Source organism: Haemaphysalis longicornis, unplaced genomic scaffold, assembly GCF_048455015.1.
Source record: "Haemaphysalis longicornis isolate Haplotype H1 unplaced genomic scaffold, Haemaphysalis longicornis Haplotype H1 scaffold_6, whole genome shotgun sequence".
Classification (NCBI taxonomy): Eukaryota; Metazoa; Arthropoda; class Arachnida; order Ixodida; family Ixodidae; genus Haemaphysalis; species Haemaphysalis longicornis.
In genome coordinates this window covers 103,861,359-103,874,880 of record NW_027526407.1, presented here as the reverse complement: position 1 = coordinate 103,874,880, position 13,522 = coordinate 103,861,359, and positions in this window count along the sequence as shown.

Here is a 13,522-nt window from a genome sequence, read left to right as displayed (position 1 = left end):
GCCTAGTCACATTCTCTAACGACGTCACGGCTCGAGACCTCGATTACGAACAATGCTCGTCGACATTGCGTATCGTTGATGAAGACGTCGTCTTGCCACCGAGGTCATGCGCCTTGGTTTCCGTGAAGTGCGAGGGTTCGTGGTGTGGCGAAGGGATAGCTGAAGCAACAAGTGACCTTCTTTTTACCCGTGGCATCTCGATCGCACGAGGAGTAGTGCACCTAAATGATAATTGCACCGAAGTACTTCTTACAAACTTCAGCAACGAACGCCAGCAAATCTCCAAAGGAACCGCCGTAGCACGCTTTGAGAACATTGAAGAAAACTTCGGATGTCTGGCCTTACAGGCCGAAACAGCGCCAGGTGGCGGTGAACCCTCCGTCTTCGACATATGCCCTGATCTACCAGCCACGAAGCAACAATGCCTGCTGGAACTATTACAACAGTTTATTGATTGCTTCTCTTCTACAACCAAGGTACGACAAACGCCCCTTACGAAGCATCGGATCATTACCATGGAGGATGGGAGACCTGTTCGCCAAAACCCGTATCGTGTCTCTCCCAAGGAACGAGACGCTATACGGGACCAGGTAAAACAAATGCTGGAGGACGATGTGATACAGCCATCGCAAAGCCCCTGGGCTTCTCCTGTTGTTTTGGTGCGGAAGAAAGATGGTAGTCTGCGCTTCTGTGTCGACTACCGCAAGCTAAACCAAGTCACCAAGAAGGATGTGTACCCGCTACCGCGAATCGACGACTCCCTTGACAGACTGCGCCACGCACGGTATTTTTCGTCGATGGATCTCAGGAGTGGTTACTGGCAGATCGAGGTCGATGAGCGGGACCGGGAGAAAACTGCATTTGTGACACCGGATGGACTTTATGAATTTAAGGTTCTCCCTTTTGGTTTATGCTCAGCTCCAGCAACATTTCAACGTCTCATGGACACTGTCTTGACCGGCCTGAAATGGCAAACGTGCCTTGTGTACCTCGATGACGTTGTTGTCTTTTCCGCCACTTTCGAGGAGCACTTGGAAAGACTTTGCTTGGTCCTCCAGGCATTACGTTCCGCCGGACTCACACTCAAGCCGGAGAAGTGCCATTTCGGTTACGAGAAGCTCCGCTTTTTAGGCCACGTCGTTAGCCACGAAGGAGTACAGCCAGACCCTGACAAAATTGCAGCTGTCGCCGATTTCCCGAAACCTACGGACAAAAAAGGCGTACGCCGCTTTTTGGGACTCTGCTCGTATTACCGCCGATTTATTCCAGCCTTTTCTCACATTGCAGCCCCGTTAACCTGCCTAACCCGAGATGATACCCCATTTGTGTGGAACAAGGAACAGCAAACGGCATTTGATGAGCTGAAGCAGCGCATGCAAACACCGCCGGTTTTAGCCCATTTTGACGAAGACGCAGCGACCAGCATCCACACGGACGCAAGCAATATCGGATTAGGAGCAGTTTTAGTACAAAAGCAAGATGGTGCCGAAAAGGTTCTTGCTTTCGCAAGCAGGACGCTCTCCCGTGCGGAGTCGAACTACTCGGCAACTGAAAAAGAATGCCTTGCGGTTGTATGGGCGGTGTTGAAATTTCGACCATACCTGTATGGACGGCCGTTTCAAGTCGTAAGCGACCATCATTCACTATGCTGGTTGACGAGCCTTAGAAACCCTTCGGGGCGCCTTGCGCGCTGGAGCCTGAGGCTCCAAGAATTCGACATAACCGTCGTTTATAAATCTGGACGACAGCACTCCGATGCGGACTGTCTCTCCCGAGCTCCAGTAACGCCTGCAGACGATGAAGAATACGACATTCCGTTCTTGGGAGCTGTGAACACGACCACCATGTCCCAGAAGCAGCGCGAAGACCCAGAACTGCGGCCACTCATCGACTTTTTGGAGGGACAGACAAGTAGTGTTCCAAAAGCTTTCACAAGAGGGTTGTCATCCTTCTCGTTGCGGAACAATTTGCTCTTCAAGAGGAACTTCACCCCTAATGGCAATGCCCACCTCCTAGTCGTCCCCGCAACGCTACGTAATGAAATATTACAAGCGTGTCATGACGAACCCACCGCGGGTCATCTAGGCTTCACTCGCACGTTGGCCCGAATCCAGGAGAAATATTATTGGCCAAGGCTTTCCGTCACCGTTAGACATTATGTCCGTACCTGCCGTGATTGTCAACGACGGAAACCGCCACCGGGACGACCAGCCGGTTTGCTTCAACCAGTTCAGATTCCTGAAAAACCCTTTGAACAAGTTGGAATGGACCTTTTGGGACCTTTCCCACTTTCATCTTCCGGGAGCAAATTCGTAGTCGTCGCAACCGACTACCTCACCCGCTACGCCGAGACAAGGCCCTTACAACGAGGAACAGCTGCAGAAGTGGCCCACTTCTTCCTCGAAAACATCGTGCTCAGACACGGCGCTCCATCGATTGTAATCACAGACCGCGGAACAGCCTTCACGGCGCAGCTCATGGAAGCTGTCATGACGCTCAGCGGGACTTCCCATAGGAAGACAACCGCATACCATCCGCAGACCAACGGTTTGACGGAGCGCATGAACAAAACGATCGCGGACATGCTCTGCATGTACGTAGATGTCGAGCATAAAACCTGGGATGCCATTCTGCCGTACGTAACTTTCGGATACAACACGGCGCGACAGGAGACGACACGAATGTCGCCCTTTAGGCTACTCTACGGTCGCGAAGTGTCGACCATGTTGGACGCTATGCTACCACATGCCGATAGCGACGACCATGTCGACACGGAAGAGTTTACACGGCGAGCGGAAGAGGCACGGCAACTTGCTCGCGTGCGCACAAGCAATCAGCAACGCCATGACGCCAACCGCTACAATCTCCGCCACAGGCACGCGGACTTCCAACATGGTGACCGTGTGTGGGTGTGGAGTCCTGTTCGTCGCCGAGGGCTCTCAGAAAAGCTGCTTAGACGGTACTTTGGTCCATACAAAGTTCTGCGTCGGCTGAGTGACGTTACGTATGAAGTTATCCCGGTCAGCACTGTACCCGCAGGACGTCGTAAACTTCAGCCTGAAACCGTTCACGTGGTGCGCATGAAACCCTATTATTCAAGATGAGCCGACGTTCACGCCGTCACACTCAGGGACTGTGCCCGTTTTCTACCATTTTCTACGTGTAGCTACAACCCTGAGCATCGGGACGATGCCCTTTAGAGAGGGGGGCAAATGTCACGAGTGCGTCTGCTATGAGACGGAGCCACGAAGACGACGACGACGAAAGGCTCATCCACGTGGCGCGTGCCGGAGAGTTCGTGGAACGGCTCGTGCTTTGGAACGCTGATTTGGCTGATCAGCGCTTCGTGTGACTCCACGTCTTTTTGGTGGCTTTCTTTCTACAGGCACAAGTTCGCCTAAATAAATCTCAGTTTGTCCTTGCCCCAACTTCGCCTGCTACACTTCTCGCAACGGAACAATATAAAAGAAAATTACAATCATTAAATATTGTCGCGACATCATTTATAAAGATTGAGAAGAGAAGTGGCCCGAGAACTGAGCCCTGAGGGACACCACTGGTGACCTCATAGGAAAGAGAAGACTGTCCATTTACATGCACGAAACATGACCTATCACATAGATAATTGCATATAAGAGATATCAGGGATGGTTGTATATCAAGCTCAGATAGTTTTTTGGCTAAGAGCTCGTGGCAGACGACATCAAAAGCCTTGCTTAAATCAAAGTAGACTACATTAATAATCAATCAATCAATCAATCAATCAATCATGTTTATTTACGTGCCCAGGAAAAGCCAGAGGCCTGAGTGCTGGCGAACGGGTAGTTACATGAAAACAAAATACAAGAAACGTATAGCAAGAAACAAACAAGCGACAAGACACACAAATTGAAGTAGTGAAAATGACAAATAAAGCACAGGCGGAGCCTAAGTACAGGTAAAAAATAAAAAAAGAAGATGCCTATGTTGCTTTGCCTGTCGTAAAGGCCACACGACAGGCAGAGCAGCAAAGTTTGACAGTAATACAACACAAACAACAGAGTGTAGAGACAAGTGATAATACGAACAAATGACAGTAAACAGTTTCAAAAATAGGCAACTATCAGTTGGATAGACACAACCGCAGAGAAACCAAATTCCAGAAAAAAAATAGCGACAGACATATCATAGGTGTTTAACATACTGTATTCAACAGCGCTGTACGGTAAATTGCAAAGGATTTCTGAAAGATGTCAAGGCGTTCAAAGAAGCGGTTATAACAATTCTGTATTCTGCGCACAGGAGAATGATTGAAGTTGCGCGCAGCGGTCAAGAACGGGCGATGCGACCTGGTGGCCTTTTGTGGTACACTAAACTCTAAACAGTTGAGCAGGTCTGCGCAAGAAAGGTCGCAGTGAACAATTTTGTGAAGAAATGTAAGGTCTGCACGCATACGTCTGCAGTTCAAGGAAGGGATCGAAGGGACTATGGGTAAGTCAGAATCAGGATGAAAACTGTGATTGTGATGACGGTGCTTAAATATGGATAAAAACTTCTTCTGCACACGTTCTATTAATTCACTACTAGATTTGGAGATACCGTTCCAGGCAACAGAACCATATTCTAACTGTGGTATACATATTGCATTGTATAGCATTAGAAATGGATCTGGAGAAGAGAATTCCTTTGTAATCCGACACACATTTCCAAGGCTTCGGAGTGCTCGCCGGGTGATGAGCCTAATATGAGGAGAAAAAGAGAGGGTACTGTCGAAAAGCACCCCTAGGTCCCGAATCTCATCAACCCTTTGCAGAGGAGCTCCCTCAATACTGTAGGAAAACAGCAGACGGTGGGTTTTCCGGCTGTAGGTGACAACGTTTGTTTTAGTGGGGTTTAAAATTAGGCAGTTTTTCCTGCACCAGACCGATAATTCCGACACATCCCTCTGCAAGGCACAGCAGTCCTGAACACCGCTAATGTGCCTAAATAGTTTGACATCATCAGCATAGAGAAGAAAACTAGAGTTTGTTAACACTGTTGAAACATCATTGATAAAGACAGAAAACAATAATGGACCCAGAACGGAACCCTGGGGTACACCACTTGTTGCAGGGTAAACACTAGACTTTTTGTAGTTAACATCTACATAAAAGGACCGGTCAAGGAGATAGTTGGACAACAAGGCAACAAGGCTTGCGTCTACACCGGACTTAGCAAGCTTGTTAATTAATAACTGATGGTTCACCACATCAAACGCCTTACTGAGGTCAAAATAAATGACGTCCAACTGGCCGTTTTCACAAACTGCAGCCGAAGCCTGTGTCATAAAGCTTGCAAGATTTGTGACCGTCGATCGACCCGAGAAAAAGCCGTGCTGATTTGGTATCACAACGTTCTTGACGCAGGCAGCAAGAACTTTGTGCAGAGCTGACTCAAAGAGTTTTGAGGCGACACAAAGGAGTGAGATCGGGCGATAGTTAGAAACGGCACACTTATCACCAGACTCAAATATTGGAAAAATTCGAGCGATCTTCCATGCACAAGGAAATTTACCTAAAAGTAAGCAGTTATTATAAATGGAAGTTAAGACAGGCACAAAAATGTTGCCGTAAGCCATCATGAGGTGCTGCTGGAATTCCATCTGCACCACAGGAAAATGATGGTTTCATCCGTTGAAGGCTATCATTGACAATTTTTTCATCGAACCTAAGTGTGTTAAAATTAGAGTTATTAACCGATAGGCGTTCGTCGTTGCCATCTGGCAGTTGAAAGACAGAAAGAAAGTACTGAGCAAAACTGGTGGCAACATCCTCAACCTCTTCACCATCGGAATTAAGCAGGCTAACGTGTTCTTTAGACGCCTTAGAACGGCCGCGTACATACCTCCAGAATTCAGCTGGTTTCTGAGACGCAGCAGCCTCTAACGATTCTATATAGAGCTGGTGGTCACGCCGGTAGAGGATTTTACAAAGTGAGCGATACCGACTAAACTCCGCTTTCCACTTGTCAAGCCCAGAACGCTTGGCCTTTTTGTGGGCGCTATCCTTAAGTTTAAGCGAACTTCTAAGTTCTTTAGAAAACCAATGGGGAAATTTGGAAGGAACAGGCTTATAACAAGGGATATACTTTTCCATGCCCCTTCTGACGATTTCGGTGAAGCGTCGAACCTGTTCGTAAACATCATTGACATCCAAAACACTAGACCATTCAGCAGATGAATAAAAGTGATACAGCCCAGCATAATCTCCACGCTTGAAAGCATATCGCGGGACTGCACAATTGTCAACACCGCCAGAGCGATGCTGGGTCGTGACCGAGACAGAGACAATAAGAGGGGGGTGAAACTTGTCGGGGTGCACAAGGGATATTTCGGAGGCACACACTTGTACGTTTTTTAAGTTTGAGAAGCACACATCTAGAACATTACCACAATAGTTTTCTATGCGGCAGAACTGCTGCATGGAGGTGAACGATTGAAAATCTAATAGCATGCTGCATTTCTGCGCTGCATAATGGTTTTTGTGCTCAAAGGAAAGACTGTTCCAGTGAATACCTGGGGTGTTGAAGTCTCCAAGTATAATGAGCTTATGGTTGGAGTGTGCATTTGAGACATTTTCTATGGATGTGAGTGTTCGATTAAATACAGAAGGTAATACATCCGGGGATATATAGAATGCACCGATGAGTAGCTTCTCGCCCTTCGTGAGGCCTACCTCAAGCCAGACTGATTCGTCTAGGGTCTCGAGGTCAGCACGCCGCATGCAATGCACTGAATGATCAACGGCAACGAGAACCCCGCCACCTGTTTGTTTAGGTCCAGTTAATTTTCTGTCGCTTCTAAAGATTTGATAGTTAGAAGGGAAATAGTCGGAAGACGAGATATCATCGGAAAGCCAGGCTTCAGTAATGACAACAGCAGAAAATTTAGAGCATACAATATTTCTAATAAATTCAGAGGACTTAGTTCGTAGACCTCTAGTGTTTTGATAGTATATGTCGAAACTCTCGTACTTACTGATCATTTTCAGTTATTTCAGAGCTGTGCAGCATATTATTAATAATAATAATAATAATAATAATAATCAATCAATCAATCAATGTTTATTAGAGTGCCCAGGAACAGCCGGGGCCTTGGTTCTGGCGCACTGAGGAAGACAAAATGCGGCACTAATATACAGCAGAAACTCACAATATAAACAGTCAACGAGAAGAACGAGCGAAGAAAAAAAGAGCAATAAAACCCTAAGGATAATAAAAAGGTATTCCAACCAAAATTAAACGATTAAGAAACTCTAATGGTGGATCAATGTCAAAAGTTTGTGGAACAATGGTCACAGCAGTTGGGTTAAGCAAGCAGACATAAAAACATATTCGCAGATATAGGCGAAATAATATAATAATCAATCAATCAATCAATCAATCATTTATTTGCGTGCCCAAGAACAGCCGGGGGGGCCTTTGTGCTGGCGCACGGAAACAGAAACACACGAAACATATTGTACACATCTTTCAAATACAAAATACAAAAAAACAAAAAACGAAAGGATAGCTTAATAATAGTAATAATAATAATAATTCAATCAATCAATCAATCACGTTTATTTACGTGCCCAGGAACAGCCAGAGGCCTGAGTGCTGGCGCACGGATAGTTACATAAAAACAAAATACAAGAAACATATAGCAGGAAACAAACAAGCGACCAGACACACACAAATTGAAGTAGTGAAAAATGACAGAAATAGAGCACAGGCGGAGCCTGGGTACAGGCAAAAAAAAATAAAAAAGAAGATGCCTATATTGCTCTGCCTGTCGTAAAGGCCACACGAAAGGCAGAGCAACAAAGTTTGACAGTAATACATCAAAAACAACGGCAAGAGTGTAGAGACAAATGATAAGACGAACAAATGAGAGTAAACAGTTTCAAAAATAGGCAACTATCAGTTGGACAGACAACCGCAGAGAAACCAAATTCCAGAAAAAAAAGAACGACAGATATATCATAGATGTTTAACATACTGTATTCAACAGCGCTGTACGGTAAATTGAAGAGGATTTCTGAAATATGTCAAGGCGTTTAAAGAAGCGGTTGTAACAATTATGTATTCTGCGCATAGGAGAATGATTGGAGTTGCGCGCAGCGGTCAAGAACGGCCGATGCGACCTGGTGGGCCTTTGTGGTACACTAAACTCTAAACAGTTAAGCAGGTCTGCTCAAGAAAGGTCACCATGAACATGAACAATTTTGTGGACAAATGTAAGGTCTGCACGCATACGTCTGCACTTCAAGGAAGGGATGGAAGGAACTGAACTATGGGTAAGTCAGAATCAAGATGAAAACTGTGATTGTGATAACGGTGCTTAAATATAGATAAAAACGTCTTCTGCACACGTTCTAATAATTCACTACTAGATTTAGAGATGCCGTTCCAGGCAACAGAAGCATATTCTAACTGTGGTATACATATTGCATTGTATAGCATTGGAAATGGATCTGGAGAAGAGAATTCCTTTGTAATCCGACACACATTCCCAAGACTTCGGAGCGCTCGCTGGGTGATGAGCCTAATATGAGGAGAAAAAGAGAGGGTACTGTCGAAAAGCACCCCTAGGTCCCTAATCTCCTCAACCTTTTGCAGAGGAGCTCCGTCAATACTGTAGGAAAACATCAGACGGTGGGTTTTCCGGCTGTAGGTGACAACCTTTGTTTTAGCGGGGTTTAAAATTAGGCAGTTTTTCCTGCACCAGGCCGATAATTCCGACACATCCCTCTGCAAGGCACAACAGTCCTGAACACCGCTAATGGGCCTAAATAGTTTGACATCATCAGCATAGATAACAAAAGAAGAGTTTGTTAACACTGTTGACACATCATAGATAAAGATAGAAAACAATAATGGACCCAGCACGGAACCCTGTGGTACACCACTTGCTGCATGGTAAACACTAGACTTTTTGTAGTTTACATCTACATAAAAGGACCGGTCAAGGAGATAGTTGGACAACAAGGCAACAAGGCTTGCGTCTACACCGGACGTAGCAAGCTTGTTAATTAACAACTGATGGTTCACCACATGAAACGCCTTACTGAAGTCAAAATAAATAACGTCCAACTGGCCGTTTTCACAAACTGCAGCTGAAGCCTGTGTCATGAAGATTGCAAGATTTGTGACGGTCGATGGACCCGAGAAAAAGCCGTGCTGATTTGGTATCACAACGTTCTTGACGCAGGCAGCAAGAGCTTTGTGCAGAGCTGACTCAAAGAGTTTTGAGGCGACACAAAGGAGTGAGATCGGGCGATAGTTAGAAACGGCTGACTTATCACCAGACTTAAATATTGGAAAAATTCGAGCGATCTTCCATGCACGAGGAAATTTGCCGAAAAGGAAGCAGTTATTATAAATGAAAATTAAGACAGGCACAAAAATGTGGCCGTAAGCCTTCATGAGGGCTGCTGGAATCCCATCTGCACCACAGGAAAATGATGGTTTCATCCGTTGAAGGTTATCATTGACAATTTTTTATCGAACATAAGTGTATTAAAATTAGAGTTATTAAACGATAGGCGTTCGTCGTTGCCATCTGGCAGTTGGAAGACAATGAAAGTACTGAGCAAAACTGTTGCAACATCCTAAACCTCTTCACCATCGGAATTAAGCAGGCTAACGTGTTCTTTAGACGCCTTCGAAAGGCCGCGTACATACCTCCAGAATTCAGCCGGTTTCTGAGACGCAGCAGCCTCTAACGACTCTATATAGAGCTGGTGGTCACGCCGGTAGAGGATTTTACAAAGTGAGCAATACCGACTAAACTCCGCTTTCCACTTGTCAAGCCCAGAACGCTTGAACTTTTTGTAGGCGCTGTCCTTAAGTTTAAGCGAACTTCGAAGTTCTTCAGAAAACCAGTGGGGAAATTTGGAATGAACAGGCTTATAACAAGAGATGTACTTTTCCATGCCACTCCTGACGATCTCGGTAAAACGTCGAACCTGTTGGTCAACATCATTAACATCAAAAACACTAGACCATTCAGCAGATGAATAAAAGTGATACAGCCCAGCATAATCTCCACGCTTGAAAACGTATCGCGGGACTGCACTATTGTCAACACCGCCAGAGCGATGCTGGGTCGTGACCGAGACAGAGACAATAAGAGGGGGTTGAAACTTGTCGGGGTGCACAAGGGATATTTCAGAGGCACACACTTGTACGTTTTTTAAGTTTGAGAAGCACACGTCTAGAACATTACCACAAGAGTTTTCTATGCGGCAAAACTGCTGCATGGAGGTGAACGATTGAAAATCTATTAGCATGCTGCATTTTTGCGCTGCATAATGCCAAGCAGCAGAAATTGCCAATACCAAGCATGGCAAATCATCAGTGGCCAATGTGTCCGAGCTTGGCAATACCTCGGCCGCCATCATTGGCTGGCGCTTGGGAAAGGTGACAAGCAACAATTGGCCAAGCTCTGGAAGGCCAATATTGGACAATGCTTGGTGAAGTATGTTGCCATGATATTGCCTATAGGTGGACCCCAGGCTATTTTCATGCACATTTTTGGCTTTGAGGCCAGTCCTTGTGACGAATGCCTATTTTATGAGTTGCCTCGTGGCCCGATTTCTGCTTTATACATTTCATTGTACAGGAAATTATTTAACGAGTGCGCATTATTTATTTATAGCGCACTCGTTAAATAATTTTTTGTACAATGACATGTATAAAACAGAAATGGGAGCGCGAGACACAATAAACAAACTGCATCAACTTTGCGAAGCAATTACGTGACTTGTCAAAAACAATTGAGCAACACAACACGACGAGTCTCTCTCTGTAGTTTTTTTTTATTATGCATATCAAATGTACGAGAAACCTGGCTTAACAGTGGCAAGAATACGAACACAAACACGAAAGCAAGCACACACAATAATCGAGAAAAAATTTTAAAAAGCGCTGCTCATAAAGCGCGAACCGATTATGCTTCGTTTAACTGCTTGAGATTCCTACAAAACAGAAGCATTCAAGTAAATGAAAACAGGACCATTACCCCCGTAAATCTCCGACCTGCCAAGATCACGATACGTTGTTCAACAGCACTATTGCAGAATAGGCCAGCTTGGAAAGGTTGTCTCGGCTGCATCCGCCACTTATCCACGGGAAACACCTTTACGTCGTAGCGCCTGTAATAAGTAAAAAAAATAGTTCACTACAATGCTAAATGCACGCTGCTTACTAAATACAGCACTCTGCACCAGCCTTACCACATGTCCGTGTGAAAATATGTCCGTGCCTAAAGTTCTAGCTTGTTAGCACTCGCTATGAAACACAAAACGTACTGCACTATTCATTTCTCAATACTGCGTTTTACGATAGCAGTTAATTGGCTCGTTCTTGAGAAAACAGTCCGGAATTTCACCGAAAATGGGCTTCACTCTTGTTGCAGTCACGCAAGGTAATTAAAAAAGTCCAATACACAAAGCAACACGGCAGCGGTTCCGCGAAATTTTGTTGTGGCTACTGTACCCCATAAACATTTAATCGTGACTGAAATGTCGTGCTGTCAACGTTTTAATAGCGTAAGTTTTGTTCGCTAACAACACGGGACCCAGAGACTACAAGGCAACGCACTACACAATTAGTTCGGAACGCACGAACTTTTTTTTTTTTGCAAGGCATCTATGCCAACTTGGAGGTTGAATACAAACCTTGTGACCTTTGAATGCGTTATATTTTGAGGGGTAACAAAACAAAGCCACAGATAAAGTACTAAACTGGTTATGGTGTTGCTGTCGCCGTCGCTCACATCTGCCTCGTCAGACGCGCCAGATGCGAACGGAACCGACGGAGAAGCCCAGCGGCAGTGTAATTACTGTGTCGCTCGACAATATCTTTACTTTGCTCAAGAAAATAATGAAACGGAAGCTTCATTTATAGCTAGAGCTTAAATAAGTCAGCTTAGAACATCCGCAACTCTTATACTGCACACGAGTCTTGCTTCAACGCATGCTGAACGTCGTGAACCTACAGTGGGAGCACGGCCGCTTGTTCGGAAAACACAAAGCCGGAAAAAGAATAGCTAGAACTGCCGTCACACAAATGGAAGTACATGTATGTGACCGCTTTTTTCTTCGCAAGAACCAACAACGCTAAGCAGCACTCACGGGCGCCAGTTGTTATAAACGACAGCTGAAGTTTTAGCGGGAACGAGCGCGAGCTCTCCAGCACCGCGCAAGGAAAAATGAAATGGTGACTTACGTTTTCAGCGGCGGCCACAGCAGGCAAACAAAGTTATTCCACCAGTCAGGTATGCTTCACAGAGCCACCGAAACCAAAACGCACCTCACAGACACCTACAGGAGTACTACCGCAGTTTCAATGCCACAGAAGAGAATGCCACACAACGTCGGTGCAACGCGTCCGTCCACCGGCCCCGCCGCGGGTTCAAAGAACGCGCAAAGGCACAACGCTGAAGTTGTTCGACGGTCACCGTTGCGTTAGGACACACAAATGACCCATTCCTGCTGAACGTGTAACAGCTATCTCACGCTTTTTCGAATACGCTGCACTTTAGTTGAAGCACGCTTTGTTTCATGGCCCGGTGCTTTAGCTCTTTATGTAACTACTTTTTGCTGCGTTGTGGCCTATTCACCCGCTCTAACCGTCGCCGTCACGGGCTCGGCAAGCTCAAGGTCAAAATGCGCTTTTATTCGTCAGCTGAAGCTCGGCTTCCGATGAGCCTTCCGTGTGACGTTACTTCCGGTCGCCGTTTGCTTGGCGCTCACTCAATCTTTCAGCCAAGTTACCGATGAGTGGCCGACGGCTCGGAAGCCAATGGGGACCCATGGGGTTTCCAATCATTGGCAATCAGCCTCGGCTGCTTGGGATGGTTTTTGTGCTCAAAGGAAAGACTGTTCCAGCGAATACCTGGGGTGTTGAAGTCCCCAAGTGTGCATTTGAGACATTTTCTATGGATGTGAGTGTTCGATTATATTCAGAAGGTAATACATCCGGGGATATATAGAATGCACCGATGAGTAGCTTCTCGCCCTTCGTGAGGCCTACCTTAAGCCAGACTGATTCGTCTAGGGTCTCGAGGTCAGCACAAAGCATGCACTGCACTGAGTGATCAACGGCAATGAGAACTCCGCCACCTTTCTGTTTATGTCCGGTTAATTTTCTGTCGCTTCTAAAGATTTGATAGTTAGAAGGGAAATAGTCGGAAGACGAGATATCATCGGAAAGCCGGGTTTCACTAATGACAATCGCAGAAAATTTAGAGCATACAATATTTCTAATAAATTCAGAGGACTTAGTTCGTAGACCTCGAGTGTTTTGATAGTATATGTCGAGACTATCGTTCTTACTGATCATTTTCAGTTATTTCACAGCTGTGCAGCATACCAGGGTGGACCTTGCCTTGGAACGGCTTGAAGAGGCAGCCTTTTGGCCACATAGACGGGTCGCTCAGGCGCCTAAAACACTCCTCGTTAACAGTTACGCAAAAAGAAGAATAGGAGTCGTACTTGGTCCTAAGGCGTTTGCACAACAA